Source organism: Artemia sp. Qi Xiang Cuo, chromosome 18, assembly GCF_049724085.1.
Source record: "Artemia sp. Qi Xiang Cuo chromosome 18, ASM4972408v1, whole genome shotgun sequence".
Classification (NCBI taxonomy): Eukaryota; Metazoa; Arthropoda; class Branchiopoda; order Anostraca; family Artemiidae; genus Artemia; species Artemia sp. Qi Xiang Cuo.
In genome coordinates this window covers 58,287,707-58,309,471 of record NC_142811.1, presented here as the reverse complement: position 1 = coordinate 58,309,471, position 21,765 = coordinate 58,287,707, and the positions used below count along the sequence as shown (strand labels likewise).

Sequence of the window (21,765 nt, the reverse complement as noted above, 5' to 3'; positions counted from 1 at the left end):
GTATGAAGAGAAAATATCTTATATATATTTTATTTTCCTTATAGTCCAAACCATACATTGGTCTGAAGAAAGTAGGGGTCGTTTCGGCCATACTCCTTTTAATTTCTGGTTATTATAAGGGTGACTCGAATATTAATATAGATTTCGGTTGTGTTAGAATTTCATATTTTTATTGAAAATGATTTATGGTAGTTTTCTGCATGAGAAATTGTTTCCTTAATTTTTTTCTGAAAATTTTGCCGAAAAATTTGCTGAAAAGTTACACTTTTTTGAAAATTTTGATGCACATTATGTTTGTATTGAGTTTCACACCTCAACTTTCCATGTAAAATAAAACTTGAAACCCGGTTCTTTTCAGAACATACTGTATTTGTGCTATTTTGATAACCTCGATGCACTTATAACCTTTTTATTTATTTCAATAATAATACTTAAGTAGTAATAGTAGTAGCCCTGGCAGTCTAAACTTAATATTCTCAGTTAATCTGAATTTATAACTGAGACGACTTATTGACTGCACATATTTCCTTTTAATTTAGTTATAGAGCAAAACATGTTTACCTTGATGTTTCAATTTATTATTTTCTTCTATTTCTAAGATATCTAGTCTGTATATATTGTCAACTTGGATTAATTGAAGATATTTCTTTGTGGTTCAATAGTCTTCGTAACAACAGGCAGTAATAGAATTAGAAGTAATAGCAAAATGTGTAGTTCAGTGGAAGTCCTAAAGGCAGGACCGACTGATATGTGTATATTTTTTGTAAGTTTTAAATCATCACCCCGTAATGCGTTGAATTACATTGTGACGTAGAACACCATCGTGGGTGGATCCTTTCTTGTAGAACAACTGCGACAGGAACTCCAGGCAGGCGTCCCTTTGCAAAAATTAACAAACAGGTATGCTTCCAATAAGAGAGTCATACTTACTCCCGCTATTTACCCGTTTTGCAGTCATTTAAAAATTGGCCTCTCAATTACTTGGACTATCTGCCTTGGCTTTTCTCTTTCTGCGAGTAGCCCTGTCTACTGCAAAAATACTTGATAACTTCAATTCAGAATCAACGGACGCGTCAATGTAAATAATAAACAACTCTGCAATACTGGTTAATTTTTATCATTTGCTCAGGTGAATTTTGAACGTATCAATGAACAAACTGTAAGTAAGGAGCTACCCGGCTCAATAGTAACCAAAACTCTAAAAAACGGAATTTGATACCAGTAGATACATGAAAAATGGGTTTTTATGCTGATTTCAAATATACAAGCTTTATCAATTTTAGTCTTACCAATGAAAAGTTACGAGCATGAAAAAATGTGTCTTATTTTAGAAGAAAGGGGAAAACAACCCCTAAAAGTGATAAAACCCTAATGAAAATCACACCAATAGATTAAGCATAGCAGAAAACCCTTCTGTTGAGGTTTCAAGCTCCTTTCTGGAAAAATGTGGACTTTTGTATTTTTTGCAAGAAGGAAGATCACGAATTCGTGTTTATTTTTTTTTTTTTGGTTTTTCCCAGGGGTGATCATATCTATCCAGTGGTCCTAGAATATCGTGAGAGGTCTTATTCGAACGGAAATTAGAAGTTCTATTAGGGTTTGGAGGTTGGGCTTACGTGAAAGGATAATTCCATGGAAGATTTTTCCATAGGGGAAGGGACATTTCTATGAAGGGGGTGGCGGATTTCCCAGCATTATTTAAAAAACGACCAGAAATTAAATAAGAAACAATAATTTTTTTCAACTGAAAGTAAGTAGCAACATTAGAACTTAAAACGAACAGAAATTATTACGTTTGTAAGAGGGTTCACCCCCTAGTCTATACCTCGCTCTTTACGCTAATGCTTTTTTTAGTACTTTCTTTTTTAATCTTCTGGCAGCAATATTCATTGGTAGTTGTGCAAGAGTAACAATTACGCATTTTCAACTTTTAGTTCTTCCCGTCTCAATGAGAATTCAAAAAATTTTTCATAAAGTAGAAAAAAATCAGACGTTTTTACCGTTATTACAAATTCGAAACAGAATTAGAACTTTAGCGTAAAATATCTTCAAATCTCTTATCCGAAATCTCGTAGTTCGAAACTTCGAAACAAAAAATTCGAAACAATATTCGAACTTTAGTGTAAAATCTCTCGTCAGTCTCCTTATCCTAAGTCTCGTAGTTCAGGGGGTAAAAATTATTTGGTATGGCGACAAAGTCATGTCTTTCACTCAATTTATTACGAGTAGGCTTAGCATAAGCATTTTTAAATTTTCTGGCAGCAAGATCCAATGGTAGTTGTGTAAGAGTAAAAATCGTTGATTGTGAACTTCCAATTCTTCCCTTCTTACTGAAAATGCAATAAAGTTTACCTAGATTACAAAAGAATCAGACATTATTCGAAACAAAATTCGAAAACAAAAAAAAATTCGAAACAATTCGAAACAGAAAAAAATTCGAAACAAAATTCGAACTTCAGCGTTAAGTCTCTCGTCAAATATCTAATCCCAAGTCTCGTAGTTCGAAACTTCGAAACAAAAAATTCGAAACAAAATTCGAACTTTAGCGTAAAGACTTTCGTCAAAATTCTTATCCCAAGTCTCGTAGTCCAGGGGGCAGAATATACTTGGTATAATACTTGGCATAATCGTGGTGGCATAATCGTTTTTAAATTTCCTGGCAGCAAGATCCACTGGTAGTTGTGTAAGAGAAACAATTATTGGTTTTAAACTTCCAGTTCTTCCCTTTTTACTGAAAATCCAATAAAGTTTACCTAAAGTACAAAAGAATCAGACGTTATTACCAGAAAAAAAACCCAATGAGACAAGTTAGGATAACAGTTGGATAGCCCATAGAAACCCAAAATTAAAATAAACATTTAAAATAAATGTTTAATTTTTTTTATTGTTTAAAAAAATAAAGTTGTGAGACAGAGTCAAACTAGCGTAAAGAGCGAGGCGTTGAGGAGGGGACAACCCCTTTCATATTAGAAATAATTTCTGTTCGTTTTAAGTTTTAATGTCGTTCCTTACTTTCATTTAAAAAAAACTTTTTTTTTTAATTTTTTAATACCAATATACACTACTTGGATGTCTATATCATCATATTTAATTTTTTTCTTATTGCATAAAAAAATTAATAAAGAAAAAACGACTTTTAATTACAACAAAGCAGTGGAACAAAAATAAATAAAAACAAAACAAGACTTTAATTAAAAAATATTCCGAATATTTTGGCTCCACGTCCGGGAGCCTTGTTCAACGGAAAAAAACAAAAGGAACGGAATGAAAATTGTTTAAATAAATAACACATAAAAAAAGACAACTAAAACACGAAGAAAAAAATATATATAAATAATATAAATAAGAACAACAAACATTACAAACAAACTTCAAGCACTGACGTTATAACACAAGAACAAAACCATGCGATTGTCTATAGTGAAACCATGGGTTGCTCTCCTCCTAACAATCAGTGGATCTATTATAATAGATCGGAATCTATTATAAGTGAAGACTATATCTACTCGAACAAAGAAAAAAGGTTACCTAACCCCAGGTCCATCACCCCTAGCTAAATGTTCAACCGTAGCGTTGTTTGCGGATGCGTCACCGTAAATAATAAACACCTCTGCAGCACTGGTTAATTTTTTATCATTTGCTCAGGTGTATTTCGAACGCTCAACACCAAGAGACACTCTACTTGGATGTCTCTATCATCATATTTAATTTTTTTCTTATTGCATCTAAAATATCCTGGAGTTGACTTTCTTTGGGAATCCCAATGTTTTCCATATCCCAGAATATTCCAACTCGCATTTTCAGATGTACTGTATTTTCCTTCACTTAAATCCTTAACTTATCAATATCCAAATTACAATATTTAATGAGACGAAATTATAAGAACTCACTGATTTAGCTGAACAATAAGAAGATATGGGTATCTAACTAGTTAACAATCGCTACTTACCACTAATTAATCACTGGATAACACTATGAATTTCGTCTCTTCTTTGTGCAAATCTCCAAACTGGCGAATCTGTTCTCTCAGTTTTTCAGCCACTGCGTTGTCTGCGGATGCGTCAACGTAAATAATAAAAACCTCTACAGCACGGACTAATTTTTTATCATTTGCTCAGGTGAATTTCGAACGTATAATACCAAGAGACACTCTACTTCGATGTCTCTTATCATCATATTTAATTTTTTTCTTGTTACATCTAAAACATCCTGGAGTTGACTTTCTTTGAGAATCTTTGTGTTTTGTATGTTCTAGAATATTCAACTGGCATTTCCAGATGTACTGCATCTCCTTCATTTAAATCATTAATGTGTCATTATCAAAATTGAAATATCGAATTAGACGAAATAATAAGAACTCAATGAACAATGACGAGATTTGTGTATACAACTATGTTTGCCCATTCTTTTCTAGCTTTGTTGAAATAGTAATTTCAGCTAAAATACAAAAGGCAGAATAACAAACACACGAAATTTAACCTAATTAATGAATAGTTAACCCTCTGACTTCCGCTTCTTCTTTTTGCAAATCTTGCAACTAGTAAATACGTTCTTTCAGTTTTTCAGCCACAGTATTTTTTGAGGATGCCTCAACGTAAATAATAAACACCGTTGTTGCGCTGGCTAATTTTTGGTCTACTTGAATGTCTCTATCATCATATTTAATTTTTCTAGTTGCATCTAAAATATCCTGGAGTTGGCTTTCTTCGGAAATTCCGATGTTTCCTATATTCCATAATATTCCAACTCACATTTTCAAATGTACTTCATTTTCTACATTTAAATCCTTAACCTATCATTATTCAAATCACAATATGTAATTAGACGAAATGATACGAACTCACAGATTTAGCTGTATAATAAAAAGATTTGCGTATCCAACTATTTTTGCCACTTTTGCAAACTTTAATGCGATATTTATCACAGCTAAAGTACAAAATGCAGGAAAACAAACGAATAAAATCTGTACTTAACAATAACTAGTTAACAATCACAAGTTAAAACTAATTTATCACTAGTTAAAACTAATTAATCACTAGTTGAAACTATGATTTTCGCCCCTTCTTTGTGCAAATCTACAAACTGGCGAATCCGTTCTCACAGCTTTTCAGCCGTAGTTTCGCTTGTGATTGCGTTAACTTAAATATAAACATCTCTGTTGCATTGGTTAATATTTTATCATTTGCTCAGATGAATTTCAAGTGTCTAACTCCATTAGACACTACTTGGACGTCTCTCTCATCATATTTAATTTTTTTTCTTGTTGCATTTAAAATACTCTGGAGTTTACTTTCTTTGGGAATCCTTATGTCTTCTATATACCACAATATTCCAACATCTATTTTCCAATAGGTGTTGGAAATCCCAGAATATTCCAACATGAATATTCCAACTCAACTTCGGCTGTTAGTTATACGGTTTTAATTCTTCTAATTTTGGATTTTATTGAACATTATTTAATTTTAGGTTTTCATTATTTTTTCTTTTTACATTGAATCCACGTTTGGTTTTTCTGACTTTTTTGGCATTTTCATTTATTTTGTTTTTTTTGTACTAAAGAAGAGATACGGTTGTCTTATAGAAAAATTCGCTTTGTTTTTTTTTTAGTATTTTTGTTTGGCCTTGAAAAAAAAACTTGTTGTCAAAAATTTTTGGGAAGTTGATCTTTTACATTGTCTTATTATGTTGTCTTACAACTAACCAAATGCAAAAGGCAACGAGTGCATATACGTCCCGTTTGCTGGGGTCACTTCTGATTCGCCAACGGGTTAGTAGCTTAGTGGCAATTACGTCCTCGACAGTTTCCGAGTGCCTAGCACAAGTTGGCACAATGCCTTGTGCATGCGGCAAAGGGTGCCAGTCGATCTACTTTTGTGTTACGTAAGGTTTGGTCACCTTTGATCACCCTAGAATTTGGTTCGACTCCTAAAAATGGTACAAAATGGATATGAATAATTTTTGACGTGTTTTTAAAAGTTTTTTGCTACCCCCGAATGAAAATCCAGGATAGGTTAATATGACGTAAAATCAATGTTGCACGACCTCTTTACAGTATCTATTTTTGGGAATTGCTTTTCTTTTCTACTTCTTTTTGTTGCTCGATATCAATATGCATTCGTTTTCTTGAGCTAGTAATTTTAGAAGTAGTGGGATAGATATTCAGGAAAGCAATCCTGTTTGAAACCAAGGGTATATTATTTATATAACTCTTATCCACAAATTCACCAGGGTCCTTGGGACTTTGCCCACCTCTGTAAATATCTTCTGAGAACTCATTATGAAAATTAGCGAAATAAATTAACGAAACACTGATAATTTTCATTCATGCGTCTTGAGGTATCCATTATGTTATGGATCCAAAATATATTTTATGATAATGAATCGTATGATTAGGTATAGAATAAACGACTTTTACTTATAGGTTCTAAACCACTGGAGTTGGATACACTGGACTTAGTAGAATACGAATTAAGCTTCACCAGGCGAAGTTTACTCTTTAATACTTCAGCTGGGATACTCCATGATGAAGACTTCGAAGAAGCTCAGTATGTCAAGTCTATTTTGGTAATTTCTAATCTATGTAAGTTTTTGAATTTTCTGAAAGATGACTCATTTTGAGGCAGATTATGATTTCTGCTCTGTTTCTAATGTTTGGAGGTTATTTTTATAGAAGTTTTTTTTTCATATAAATTTAATACAGAAGTGTTGTTATCCACCGTGTGAGTTTCTGAAAGATCTTTGATGGGTATGATTTGTTTCGAGATTCTGCAATAACTGTTGATACTAGTTGCTTTTCTTTTGGAGGCCTACTTTCTTCCTGTTTATCAATATTATTATTAGGAATTTGGATTGGAATTGTGGTTTCCTGAATTTTAATACTTTTGAATTTTACCTTATTGATTGTAGTCTTTGATGTAACTTAATTGTTGGGGCCCGTGCCCGCTTTTTTAGTAGATAAATATCTCTTCTCCTTTTTGCTTAGGTTTTTCCTACAGTAAAAGTTTCATATAGAATCTAAACTTTTTTGTCTGGGCAACAATTTTGCGAAAGGAAAATAAGTTGGATTTGTATTAAAATTCTGTATGAATGATCACATGGGCATACTAAATCCTGGACCATTGATTCTTAATTTATGGGCATGGTAAATTCAATTTTGAGGTTTGATGCATTCAAATTGCCTCTGTCTAGACTAGACCACGCCAGGGGCAACTTTGATTTTTGTGTCGATATGTAATTTTTAAGTTTGAAAAAACTAATCATTTTTGTTATAATGTTGGTTTTTTAGTTAAAAAAAAGATGTAAATTTGGAGGTGATGTTGGGTCAGGCCCGACCGATATGGATTTTTAGGTCCAATAGTAATTCCGATACATCAGTAGCGTACCGACACGATACCGATATAATTTGCCGATAAATTTCCTTCCAAAAAAAAACGATACCTAAAATTTAAACCCCCCATTCTCTGCCTATATTCATACTCACGTGTTCCCTGGTTCATTACAAAGCAAAGAACAACCTAAATAGTTCACTGTTGACATCCATAAATTAGGCCGTTTACAAGAATTTTTTGACTTCCTTTACATTTTCTGATCAGCAGCTTCTGAGCTCACAAACAAAATGGCAGATATTTGCGGAAGTGAAATAAGAAACAAAATTTAATCAAAGAAGCCAGTTTAGTTATATAAACACAAATACGCGAAAATTTGATTGAAAGAAGCGTAAGATGTTTATTAAAATTGATTATTCAAAACCAAAATTTCAATAGCTGGACTTTAAATTTTAATAATTCAGATATTAATGTGAATACTTTACATTCATATTATATGGTATCTTACTAACGAATCCATGCTAGGCACAATGGACACAGGGGTGCAGCTACAGTTTTAAGCTCAGAGGAGGGATTTAAAGAATGTGTCGACAAAACCATCCAGTTCGCCGACAAATACGGATACACGAGCTAAATCTCAAAGGTAAATTTTCAAAGGTGTTGAAACGCGACGGTAACACCTTGGAACTCCCCCTCCTTAAAATCCTCCCCACCGTAAAATATTCCATCTCTTCCTGCGTTGCGCTCCTGACTGAATATCAGTGTTTTAACCGACTGAATGTTGGATCTTTAATCTACACAAGTGAAAATTCATCAAACAGAAATGTTTAGTTTAGTGTATTCTTTTTAGTTGTTTCGATAGAGGATATACATTCTTGAATTCGCCACACACTTAGAACATTGCTGCACCGGGTGTGTATTGACCGCAAATATACTTGGACTTTATTTGACTCCCCCCTCAACAAGATTGGGTGACAAGCTTGCTTCTTGTTCCTGAAAAAAAGACTCAGCAGCTGAATCGTCTATTCGACGCCCTAGCAAAGGATCAGGAGGATCTTCATCCCTTTTTTATTTTTAGTCATTTGACTCACCAGTGCTGCTCTCCGCCATAAGCAAACTTAGCTGGTGGCTCCACCCACAAGGACTGGACAAGCAAAAATTATCTAAGGAAATCTAGTGCCATATTTGGACAAGTTGCGTCAAATAAAAAAATCTTCATCAGCCGATAACCGATATTTTTTCCAATATCTGATAATGACACTGAAACTAACATTGAGCTAATAATATCAGTCGGGTTCTATTTTCAGGTAACAAGAAGATCGATCAAGTGAATAGTGTCGCTTACCATGGCGGCATATTTGGTATAGATGGTGGGTACTGTGAAAACAAAACAAACGAATTATATTTGATTAAACACATCGTATTACAAATAATTATCTACATCTTAACGGTCTTGCAAAGAACCCTTTGCTTAACAAAACTGTTCTCGTGAATCGAGGGGAAACTTACCCAGAAAATTTCAAATAAACTTTCAACTGCTCTGCTTTTGACTGTGAATCTCAACGCGCTGAAATATAAATTTCATGTTGCATTGCCAGGGTGAAACTCAGTTTAGCAAGTTTACGTTTACAAAAACCACACTTTAGTAAACCCGTCGTTTCGCTGCAAATGTCCATTATTGTATTTGAAAGAACCAGTAAGCTGCGACAGTTTAATTGTTGTAATTTATTTACTTTTTCAGTTGCGAAAAGTCTCAGCGTGTTATGAAAGAAGTGCAACTTCAAAGAAAAGAAGAACCGCGTCTATAGAAAGAAGTCATAGATGGCAGATGGATTCTTTTTAGGAGAAAAGAAGAGACTCAGCGATACCCAAGTAATACCGATCTCTTGTGACGAAGTAGAACAAAAGGTAGTAGATATATAAAACATTAGAAAACTTTTAGAAGCCAATCCTCAAATAATTTTATATCTGGTTCATTCATAATCTATGCCCTTTGTGTACATTTCGTAAACACTGTTACATCCCCTATTTTTCATATTGATGTATATCCTTTGACCATTATAATGAGGGAGGATTGTCAATGGCTTCAGTGCATATATGTAAGGGTTCAGTTTTTTTAAACATTTAAACGTAATTGGATGATTTAAAGAAAAAGAAAGATGTTGAAGAAGTTGGATGATTTGAATTCAGAAAGAATCCAGCCATAATTCAGAAAGAATCCAGCCATAACTCAGAAAGATTTTATGCGCTAATTTCAATCAAAATGAGGCTGAAAATTTCAATCGCTTGGTTCAATGAGAAGAATACTTCTCCAATAGATAATTGTGAAGATGATAGAAGTTTTATCTGGGTTAAAAAATGAACTGATTCATTCTGAAAATGAATTTCGTTGTATTTTCGTTATATTTCAAACAATTTCATTATATTTTATTATAATTTCAATACACTAAAATTCATTCCTGAAAGTTTTAATAATTTTGAATTTGTTAGATTTGTACGAAGAGAAAACATTTATATGTATTTTGTTTTCCTTATAGTCCAAACTACGTACTGGTCTTAAGGAAGCACGGGGGGGGGGGGGGTGTCGGTCCTACTCCTCTTAGTTTCTAGTCGTTATCAGGGTGACTCGGATATTAATTTAAATTTTGGTTCTGTTTGAGTTTCATATATTTTATTGATGGTGATTTATGGTAGTTTTCTGCATGAGAAATTGTTTTCCTTTTTTTTGCTGATATTTGTTGTAATATAGCCCATTACCTTTCTTGACAAAACTTCTTTTGTCGAAAAAGCTATTAAAATTAATTTCTGTTAGTTTTTTAATTGACATAGTCTTTTCCACTTGTTAAGTAAGCAATATTTTAAATCCTTAATGTGTTCATAGGCAGCGCAATAGCACTGCCTAAGTAAAGAATGATGTTGGCACAATGTAAAATTCATTTTTTCTGGTTGGTCTTAGACCAGAGCACTTTGTATCGAAGGAGTCGTCGTAGAAACTTGGAAAATGGCTCATTCGATTGGAAATTGGAAATTCGATTGGCTAGTGCCCTTTCTAATAGTCGAAAGTGATTGGTTTGCAACTAACCCCCCTCTCACGCCCAACATTTCCCCAAACACATGCAGTCAAAATTTCGAGATATCTATTTTGTTCAACGCAGTTGAAAGTTTTGGAAATTATGTCTTTGAGGATGATAACACCCCCCCCCCTCAGGGCAAGAGTTGTATGTTTTCCCTTAGGACCAATTAGGCTCTTATAGAATGCGTTGTCGTAAAAACCCCGAAATGATTTCCCTCGATTTGAAACTCAAATAGCTAGTGCCCTTTTTAATAGTAGAAAGTGACTGGAGGGCTACTAGCCCCCCTCTCACGCCTACTATTTCCCCAAACACATCCAATCAAATTTTGAGCCATTTTTTTCAACGTAGTTGAGAGTTAAAGAAATTAAGTCTTTAAGGATGACAACCCTCCCTCCCCACAACCCTCAGGGTAAGGGTTGTAAGTTATGCCCTGAAATGACAACCGAGAATAGCTGTTTTTCCATATTTATCGTTTTAGATACTGAAGAGGAGGCTGTAGGCTGATTCTTGGAATCAGCAATAATTTTCAAACCATTGTTCAGAGTATCTAACTTGCAGGAAAACTGTTGCAGCTCACTGTCCATTTTTCTCGTCATTTCGTTCACTTTGGTAGTAATACAGACTGCAATTTCGTCACCACACGTGGGAACAGACGCCGGTTCGAGAATAACGAAAGTCGGAAGCTCTTTACCGTCCTTAGCACAGCGCCATATGGCTTTTGCGATATCCGTCAAGTTATCACAGTCTTTTTTTGCATTCGCGTAATCGTTCTTCATATCCGAGTTCAACCTCATAGTAAGTCCACAGCAGCTTTTTGGCTTCCATAATACTGGCATGATAAAAAAACTCTATTCCTTTGCTAACGAACATATCAGTCTTAATACCCTTTGTCATGCATCTAGATACAAAGTTTAAAACTGGGTTCAATACCAGCACAGTTTTCATTTCATTAATTTGGATTTAGTCCAAAATACATTCACCACTTTCTTCGATAATTAATAATATCGAATTCTAGGCAGATATTTAAGGGTTGAACTATATATTCAATATTTTTCTGGTGGTTACCTTGCAAGAAAAGTAAGTGAAGTATTGAAGGCTGTCTACCTTGTCACCGCAATTTAAGGGGCGAGCCCAGCGGGTACCACGGCTCTTGCTAACAACTCTTCACCCCCCCCCCCTCTGCTCACTTTTCTTTCCCCACCTCAATTGTAGCGTAAATGCCTCTAAATATCAGATGTCCTATTTGTTTAAAATCACACTGCTTGATGGCTAACCTCTAATATTATCAGTGAAAAAATTTCAAATTCATACCACTTTTAAAGAATATAAATAAATGTCCAGAAACTAGGTTAGTAAATTAAGCAAAGGTTTTATCATAGGTCAGGAACTATAATCCTTTGACAAATATTGCGAAATCCAATAGCTTCACTGGGATTATAATTCACTGAAAAAGCTTACTGGTTTGATAATATCCAGTTTATGACAGATACATTCACTATGAACTCTGAATCAATACTAAAAAAAAAATGAATGCCATTACACAAAAAGACGGCAACAGATACAAGATTACACTGAAGTTTTCGAAATTTACTGCTCAGCTCTTTTTTTGACCGTCTTCACCCTCCTCTTCTTCTAAATCTGCTTCTTCTTCTTCTTGCTCTTTTTGTGCCTCATGTACAGCAAAAAAGGCCTCCTTTTCCGTTTCAAATGTCATGAAGCCGTATCCTCTTGATCTTTATGCTCGATCCACTTTGATTTCAGCTTCAGTTACTTTACCATATTGTGAAAAATATTTTGCCAGTTCATCTTCAGTGGTTTCTTGTGGTAGTCGGCAAACATATATCTGGCGCGGAGCGTATGTATATGTACCCTTTAATACAGACTTTAGATATTCAAATGCTGGTTCAACTATTGGACATTCTTCTCCAGCTGTAGAATCTCTGGGTCTCCAGTACATATATCTTTCATACAAACTTTCAAAACATAAAGTTTCTTCGGTTAATCCGAGAGTTATCAAATGTCTCTCTCTTTCTGCCATTTTTTGCCAGCAAAACACTTTCATAGAGACTTTAAATATTCAAGAGCTTCTTCAATTTTTGCACATTTCTCTCCAGCTTTAGGATCATTGGCATTTCTTTCGGGGGCCCAGAAATGTCTCCAGTACATATATTATTTTTTTTCAAATAAAATGACTAGTTTTCAGCCAGCCCTTTGGCTGGCTGTTGCCTCTTTTTTCTATGGCTGAACTCATGATTCAAAGAATGGAAATGATACTTCCAGGTACAGGTGTGTGGAATTTTGATATTAGAGTTCTTTCTCACCTACTATCTTTGGGTAGTTTATTTTCATTTAGGGGTTGAATACTGGGATTGCGCCGGTAATAGATGGGTTGACTCTCTTCTTAGCATTTCCTTCCTTGGCTATTTTGAAGCACATAGAGAATATATTTCTCGTATAAAATGGTTCGTTCGTGCACTTAGAGATCATAGTTCTCTTCTAAAATTGTTCGTGCATGGCTCGTATCTTTTAGCTTTTGCGGTGATTCCTTGGTTAATCACAGGGGAATTGATGTTTGGATTTAGAATGGGTTAACATCAAACTTTAGTGACTCCTTCAATATATCGTCTTCGACTTGTGAGAGGAGCTTATTTTCACCGTAGGGCTAACCACAGGGGTAACTTTTGCTTTCTGTAGTTCAGTTGCCGGTTTCCAAGTTTATTTTTCAAAGATTGTCTCGTAGAATTTATGGGATGAAAGAGATAGGAACTTTTCGCATTTGATAGGATGGATTCCCAGGAATGGTCGAAAGGGATTTAACGCGTGAATCTTCGACACGTACATAAATTGGGTTCATCAATTATCATAACTATACAGTTATGGTGCATGGGTCCCTAAGGATTATCAAGGGTGACATTTATGTACTTATATCTTGTACTGGTCGACGGGGTTCTCAGGATTGATTTGTTTTTATAGTTCGATAATGCACTGGATACTGAGATATATTATATAGTTTTACCTGATACTTAATAGGGTTTTTGATCGAGGAACAACGATCAAAAAAGTAACCGTAATTTTCGTCCTAGCTTCGTTGCCTGTAATTTATGGTGAGTACTCTTCGTTGGTTGAGGGATGATGAAAATAGAAGCTACTAGGTTGTATCTGCCCTGGATTACGTATTGTGATGAATGATTTCTAATAGGTCATTCCAATTCCTGTAATACAAATAACGAGGCAGAATCCCACGTTCTTTAAAACGAGTAGTCGTAATAGGTAATACGATTGGGTACATTTATGGTGAATTTTACGCTACAAGACAATGTTAAACAAATACACTAATATTATTACGCATCTTTGTTAATCTTTGTTTACGTTAGTCTTTGGTCTTCATTTGTAAATAGGGGAATCTGGGAGTCTAATGCTTCTCCTATTTTTGTAAGCGGTAATGTCTCTATTCTTTTCTATTTTGGACTATATTGAGGTTTTCATTTCCTCGCTTTCTATATTGGGAATAGTGTACGACAGGTTGATTGCCTTAAAATTGATTATTTTAGGACTTATTATATTTGTGCTCTTTGTTATAAACGGCGTTTGAACGGTTGTATCTTTGGTTACAAGTCAACATCCTTGTTCTATTATTATCGTGCCCACATCTTGTAATAGCAATTCAGTCCTGTAACTTGGATCAATTCTTTTTGTATTATTATAACAAGACAAAGTTCCAACAGTTTCTTTTGGAACAGAAAATAACCAAAGATCATTTCTAAGGTGTATGAATATTTCTCGTTTCGTACTTCCTATCAAGGCTTCGCACGAATCAGGTATTTCTTCCTGTTGTGTGTCTTTTAAAAATATATCTAACATACAAGATCCAGATTTGACATTATAAATAGGTAACGTAAGCTGGCATACTAGGTTTTTGAATCATACGCACTCTTTTAAGTCTTGTGGATTAGCTAGGGCATATTTTCTTCTATCTTGGTCAACAAGTAAATACTCTCCTTCAGATGCGATAGTCATAAAGGAATTTGTCTTCTATATATCAGCAGGGACGGTCGAAATTTTGCACAAGTCGTATATGGATTGTTGGTCTATCAGTAGAATCGTTACAACTGCGAATAATTGTTCATTTATTTCCGTAATGTGGACTTAATTTGGCATAGGACTGAATTTGGTATAGTAAAGAAATAAATTTGATACTTCTGGCTCTATGGGTAAATGTAAACCAAACGTTAGGTGTGTTTTTATTTCATCTAAAATAGTTTTTAGGTTAGAAGGGTCTACCAGGTCGTATGACAAGGCTCCTCCCGTGAGGGCAAATCTTGCGAATTCGAACTTACTAACGTCCGTTGTTAGATTTAGTAATGACATTGTTATTAAATTGAGTGATACCATGGTAAGGCTTACGTCTGTCATCATATGATCCACTTCGTTCCTTAAATAATTCATTATGTATACAGTTTTTAAGATTTTCTTAGATATCACTTCAACTTTATGTCTCTGGTAATTTGCTATACTGGCTTGTATCTTCTGGACGTGTAACGTTACGTTCATGGCATTATTCAACTTTTTTACATTTTCCCTCTGGATTTTTAAGTCTTCCTCCGTTGTCAAACCAAAAAGGCGGGAGGCGAGTTCTCCGATGATGGGAATTAGGCTTGTAGACCTACGGTATTTATTTCTTCAAAAGAATACTTCAAAAATCCTCGTGGTACTTTGTTTTAATTTTTGTATTTCCGTATTGTGGCGTTAAAGACTGAGGCACCCGTGGCACTAATTACTTATTTATGTGTTGCTTACTCGATAAATTTGCATATCCCGTCGGCCGGTAATTATTTTGTCTATTGGGGGCAGGGTTATACACATTTGGTTGGTACGCGTTGTAAGGTGCCAATTGGCGCAATCTTCCCTGGCTATAGCCTAGTGCACCACTGGTTCTAAAATTCTTTCTTCCGAAAAAATGGTTGCTGTAATTCTGCGTATTACCGACGGCAATCCTTGGTTTGCGATTGTGGACATAACGGCACTCTCTCGCGATATGCCCAACACGATTACAAATATAGCATCTTATTATTGTTGGGTTATTTTCATAACTAATTTGTTTGACGGGCTGAAACCGTACTGTTTTCTGCCTAGCGGGTTCTTGCGTTCTAGTGTGCAGTGCAGGGCTCTTGTGTCCTGTGCAGATACAACCTAGTAGCATCTATTTTCATCATACCTCAACCAACGAAGAGTACTCACCATAGACTCCAGGTAATTTTCCTCCTAAGCAACACATAAATAAGTAAGAGAACAGCACATAATTACACTGTTATCCTTTTTTTTTGTAGGCCTAAAATTATTATAATCTGCACAAAATAGTTTATATATATGAGATTAACTTCTTCCACAGTTACCTACTAATAGGTGGTTTTGAGGCTAGGATTCTCTCTTGATTTTCATTTTATTACTCTTATAGGTGCCTCTTTTTCTTTGGTATGTTTTCATACGTTTCCGAAGTAATTTACTACCAAGAGATATATATTCTGCAGATTCGGGATCGAATAAAAATTGTTTGTAAAATTGAATTTCCGCTAAAGGATGATGTATGCCTTCATATTTGACACATTGGGGATTTTTTTCAAGGTTAGAGCAAATTTTGGGGGCTCTGCATTTATCAAGAAGTAAAAGGTCTGTTTGAGTGGGTCCCTTGGAATAGAAATACTTGATATAGAGGTTCTTTTGTACTTAATGATTTGTTATTTTCGATTTAACTTAACTTGAAATGTTTTTGGAATGGGGAATTGTCCTGGAATTGGGAGATTTGGGAGCCAGTCTTGCGGCTAGATGTCTGGCCTGGGGAACTTCAATATCGTTACCCACCACACTCCAAACCGCCAGGCAACGCTCCGACTTCCTTCAGTTGGACTGGATACATCGTACTGGAATGGTACGTGTAGATTTTTACTTTTAAGCTAGAAGTTTTTAAGCTATTATTCCTTTGTGATGCCTATCCATAAAAATCTTTTTTTTGTATTTTTAAGGGTATTTTAATCTTTCCAGTTTCTTAACCGTTCTACCTGACTGTGTCGTTACTTTTTCTTCTGTTTCTTTCGGTTTCTTCTTTTTAAGTTTTGCTAACGATATAAAGTCAAATTATTTGAATAGTTTTTTCAAATATTCTTGCTCTTTTAATTTTTTTTGCTTTCGCGTGCGCGGCCGCTGAAGTCGGTTTTTATTTACTTATTTCTTTGACTATTATATGTTATGATTTGCTGTCAGACACTTTGTAACTGGTTTTCAATGATTCTGCATTAGAACTTTTAGAAGTGGTACGCTTTTTTGAGGTATCACCTGCCCTTCCTTCGTAAATTTGTACTCCTCTGGAAGTAGAACGTTTATTCTCGAAGTCATCGCTTTGAGTTTTCAACTTGGGAGATTTGAAAGACTCTTGAGAACTCTGAGAGGAATCAAAAGTTTTTGCGGGGTTCCGCAATTGTTTAAATGCCATGTCTTCAAGGGGATGGGACATTCTTTGCACTAGTGTTTCCCTCCATGAAGTCCATTGTTTGGGTTTTACCTTGGACACAGTTAAATCATGATATTGTCCTTTCTGGTCATCCTTGGGAGTTTTATTCTTAGGCAATGTACTTTGACTTGTTTTTATTGGGAAATTTATTTAATCCATAGCTTCTTGCAGATTTGTTTTAATTGGATCTTTGGGAGTTTTCTCTACAATAATACCCGGAGTTTCTACCACTCTGTTCAATTCCTCCTGTAATGACAGGGGCCTCTATTGGCGTTGCAGGGGAAACCATATCGTCGGGAAATCTTTTGGGGGGACAAGGGGTCGAAATTCTATCAGGGAAAAATTGCGTTTTTGGAGATATCGTATAATCTAATTCTCCTGCGCTCTCTGATGATGAACTTTTTGGATCTTTTGGCGTTTTTATTCTTACTGGTATTAGGGATTTTCTCTTGGGAATAACAAGATTTTTCATAGATACAAATTCTTCAAAGTTTTCCTCGTCACTATCATTCTCGAAATAGTCTTGCTTGAAATTAAAGGGTTTTAGCTCTGCCAATCTTGATTTGGGGGCTCATTTTCTGCATCTGATGAATCAGTAGACGGGGGACGCGGTACCCATCTTTCTGGAAATTTGGCTCTTTTTATATGGCTAACATGTGCCTTATAGGTTCTTCCATTATCGGGGTTCGCCATTTTAAAAGTAAAATCATTATCATACTTTTTGACTATTCTTTACGGTCCCGAATATTTATTGGAAAGTTTATTGCCTTCCGCTTTTGCCTCATTTTTTAGGTAGACACAATCTCCTATCTTAAAATCTATATTCCCTTTGATTTGGAGTAGGTTTCTTAACTCTTGATTTATTTTAGATTTTTTCAACTCTTTTTTTACTATCTTATAAGTTTTCCTCATCCTATATATGAATTCTTGTTTGTAATCCTCCGAGTTATTGTAATATTGCAGGGACTCATTAATCTCATCATACGGGATTCTAAAATCTCGACCAAAAAGTAAATAAAAAGGGTTGTCTTTGGTTGTTTCTGAATAAGCAGTATTGATTTTCTTAGTTAAATAAGGTAAGAATTTATCCCAATCGTTCTGTTGTCTTTTGTATAAATGCTTAATGCATTCGAAAATATTTTATGCCTATTTTCTATTTTACCATTAGCTTGTGGGTGATATGGAGAAGTCACCAATTTCTCTATGTTAAGAAAACTCATTAAGTCTTTTGTTACTTTTGAAACAAAATTGCTTCCGTTGTCACTTATAGCCCTATTTGGAATGTCAAATTTTAAAAATAATTTCATTAACGCCTTACTCATGGCGTAAGCGCCTTGATTTTTTAATGCTTTTGCCAAAGTAAATCCGGAAAAGTGATCTATAACTGAAAGAACACAAGTGTGGCCTCTGTTGCAAACAGGTAAGCCTCCACTGGTTCCATATAAATCAAATGCGACAATATCGAAGGGGAATCTCGCTACCGGGACTCTTCCCATTGGAGGATTAGGATAAGCTTGGGGTTTTTTTCTTAAGTTACACGCTTCGCATGTACTTACAAATTCCTTGAATTTTGTTACTGCCGACGGCACGTAAAAATATTATTTTAATTTATGGAATGTTTTCGTTATTTCTAAATGTCCACCAATATCTGAATGAAAATATTTGAAGGCAGGTATTATTAAGTTTTGGGGTAATATAGGTATTATTGATGTTTGGTTTCTATTTGCTTCAGCAGTCGCGATTCTGCATAGTATTTCTTCATCAAGGTCATAGTAAAAATTATCTATCTCTTTTCTAAGAGTTTTGAATTTATCTGGTAACGTATCATCATTCACAAAATAATTGATAAGTGCTACACACATTTCGTCCTTTTTTTGCTTTTTTTATATTTTCTAAAGACAAGAGACAATAGTTATCCTTATTTCCTTTTACTTTGCCTTTATCTTTGGTTTTCTAACATGTATATTTGTTCTTGGTATTGATAGTGTTAAATTCCTTTTCCTCAGCTTCTAATAGCATATTTTCTTGGAATCTACTCAATAAGTTATAAGCTGCATTTTATTTACCCTTTAAATATTCAAAGTCGTAATATAGATATTTGATTTTCATGATCCAGCTAGCTAGAATTCCCTTGGGGTTTTTAAATGTGTGCAGGTACTACAAGCTTTTATGGTCTGATCGTAGTACAAATTTTCTACCAATTAAATAGTGTCTAAATTTGTCCAAGTGGTGGATTATAGATAATAATTCTAAGTTTGTGGCGGAATAACTACTTTCGCCTTTTGATAAGGTTCTACTCGAATAGTATATAACTTTTTCTATTTTGATTTGTTTAGGTGTTCCCTCTAGAGGATTAGGGTTTTCTACCTGGATTATTTGCGAAAGAATAGCGCCAATGCCCTTCGAACTTGCATCTGTTGTGACCACGAATTGTCCGTTTTCAAAATCAGGCAGCGATAATGTTGGCTCCGAAGTGAGGGCCTTTTTGAGAGGGTCTAGGGAAGTTTGAGCTTCCTGGGACCAGGTAACATTTTGGAAGTTCCCTTTAGTTAATTCCGGGAGGTGTTTCGCAATTTGGGCGTAATTGGGCACGAATTTTCTAAAGTAGCCAGTAAGACCTAGAATTCCTCTTAATTCTTTCATAGTTCTAGGGGGTTTGAGGTTTTCAACACATTTTATTTTATCAGGGTCTGGGGATATCTCTCCTTGCGTTACCACTACTCCTAAAAATTTAATTTTAGGTTGAAATAAATTTACTTTTTCAAGCCGGCATTTGAAATTGCCCTGTCTGAATTTCTCGAACCCGTAGCTAATGTTGCTAAGTGCTGTTCAGCGTTTTCTCCCACGCATATGACATCGTCAACAAAATGAATAATATTCTTTAATCCTCTTAACAGGTGTAATAAGGGTCTACATAGTGCGCTTGAACTTGTCTTAAGTCCATAAGGTACTCTTAAGTATTCATATGAGCCACATTCAGTCGTTGAAAACGCAGTTTTATAGACATCTTTTTCGGCTATTTTCACTTGGTGGTAGCCTTGGGTAAGGTCCAAAGAAGTAAAAATTTTGTTTTTGCTTGAAATAGAGTCAGGAATTTCATCTATTCTTGGCAAAGGAAATTTATCACTTACTACTTGTTTGTTAAGGGCTCTCTAATCTACTACAGTCTAAGATCGCCATTCTTTTTTGGTACCAAGATCACTGGTGCACTATACGGACTTATACTGGGACGTATAATTTTATTTTTTTCTAATTCATGAATTTTGTTTTTTAACCACTCTTTGTGCTTATACGGTACACGATATCGCTGTTTCGCGACAAGATTACTAGTTGTTAAAATTTAATTTTAATAAAAAGGCGTAAGTCCGATTTCATATTAGGATGTGGAAAATAAATCTTTAAAATTACATAATAATTAGCAAAATTTTTTTTAAGTCCTTAATATGATCTATATTAAATTTGTTCAAAAATTGCGATTTAGTTAGAGGGTATTTGTTAGATGATGTTTTAATGCCATTTACTGGGTTTGTTTTGGTATTTTCCCACCTATTTAAATCATTCTCCGAGATAACTTCAATTTGAACTAAACACGTCCCCTTTTTTATTGTAATTGTATCATTTTCGTGGTTATTAGACCTTAGACCTTAGATCCACCTGTGCCTCCAGAGGCACCCAGGGCATCAAGAAGGAGCCGCCAATCTTCCCGCCGGTTTGCTGCTGCAAGTATGTCCTCCCACTGAGGTTGGATTGATGTGTGCAGGTTACGGAGATCTGTCTGGTACGTTCGACGCAGGGTGTTTCTGGGTCTGCCCCTGCGGCGTGGACCCGATGGCTGCCACTGGAGCGCTGCATTTGGTAGTCGGAGATTGTCCATACGTAGTACATGGCCAAGGTATCTCCATCGGCGGACTCTTATAATATGTGTCACAAGAGGCTGGCCAGTCTTGTCACGGATGGATTGGTTTGTTATTCTCTGCTGCCAACGGATGTTGAAAATTCTTCTGAGACATGTGTTTTCGAAAGCAAGTATTCTTAGCTCTTGTTCCTGGTTCAGGTGCCAGGTTTCGGCAGCGTAAAGCAGCACTGGCATAACATTGCTATTGCAGAGTCGTAGCTTTAGCCGTATAGAGAAGCTTTGGGACCGCCACACTTTCCGTAATCTATTGAAGGCCCCATTAGCTTGGCTGATTCTTGTGAGCACTTCTTTTGTGGTCGATCCGGTACTTTCTATTATGCTTCCCAAGTATTTGAAATGGACAACTTGCTCTATGTGTTGGTCTCCGCAAGTGATGCTCAGGGGTGAATCTGTGGTAGCCAAGCATTTTGTTTTCTCATTATTTATTTTTAGGCCGACATGGCCGCCTCTCTCCCTCACTTTGTCAAGGAATTCTTGGAGTCTTTGCTTGCATGATTCTAGGACGGCGATATAGTCAGCGAAGTCTACATCACCGAGGCATGTTTCTGGATTTAGCTGGATTCCGTCTGTGCTTGTACTTCGCAGTATGTAATCAATGACAATTACGAAAAGTAGCGGTGACAAGACGCAACCTTGAACTCCTGACATAATGCGGAAGAAACGGGTTTGGCCATCTGGTGTCTTTACACAGCACTCGCTGTCTTCATAAAACGCAACAATCAGTGAAACTATCTTTTCAGGGATTCCGTAATGCAGTAGGATCTTCCACAGACTTTGGCGGTCTACTGAGTCAAATGCCTTCTCAAAATCGATGAATATCATATAGATTTTGGAGTGCCATTCTCTGGTTTCTTCCGTCAGTAGCCGTAGGGTGAATATCGAATCTGCACATGAACGGTTCGGTCTGAATCCATGTTGCTCGTCGCGAAGGTGTCTGTCGAGCTG

General features: G+C 35.5%; 2 long non-coding RNA genes and 1 pseudogene across 2 annotated transcripts in view; 2 read left to right on the top strand and 1 right to left on the bottom strand.

Annotated features, from left to right (window-relative positions):
* Window positions 1–3,915: 3,915 nt before the first annotated feature.
* LOC148941702 (uncharacterized) lies at window positions 3,916–9,229 on the top strand. Its single transcript, XR_016143263.1, has 3 exons — window positions 3,916–3,919; window positions 6,422–6,545; window positions 9,067–9,229. It is a non-coding gene; the product is annotated as an uncharacterized LOC148941702 (long non-coding RNA).
* Window positions 9,230–11,993: 2,764 nt separating this feature from the next.
* LOC148941701 (uncharacterized) lies at window positions 11,994–12,461 on the bottom strand (annotated as a pseudogene).
* A 3,493-nt stretch (window positions 12,462–15,954) lies between these two features.
* Window positions 15,955–21,765, top strand: part of LOC148941700 (uncharacterized) — a 29,851-nt gene continuing 24,040 nt past the window's right edge. Inside the window, exon 1 of the long non-coding RNA XR_016143255.1 lies at window positions 15,955–16,325. This is a non-coding gene — a long non-coding RNA (uncharacterized LOC148941700). The remainder of the gene's footprint in view (window positions 16,326–21,765) is intronic.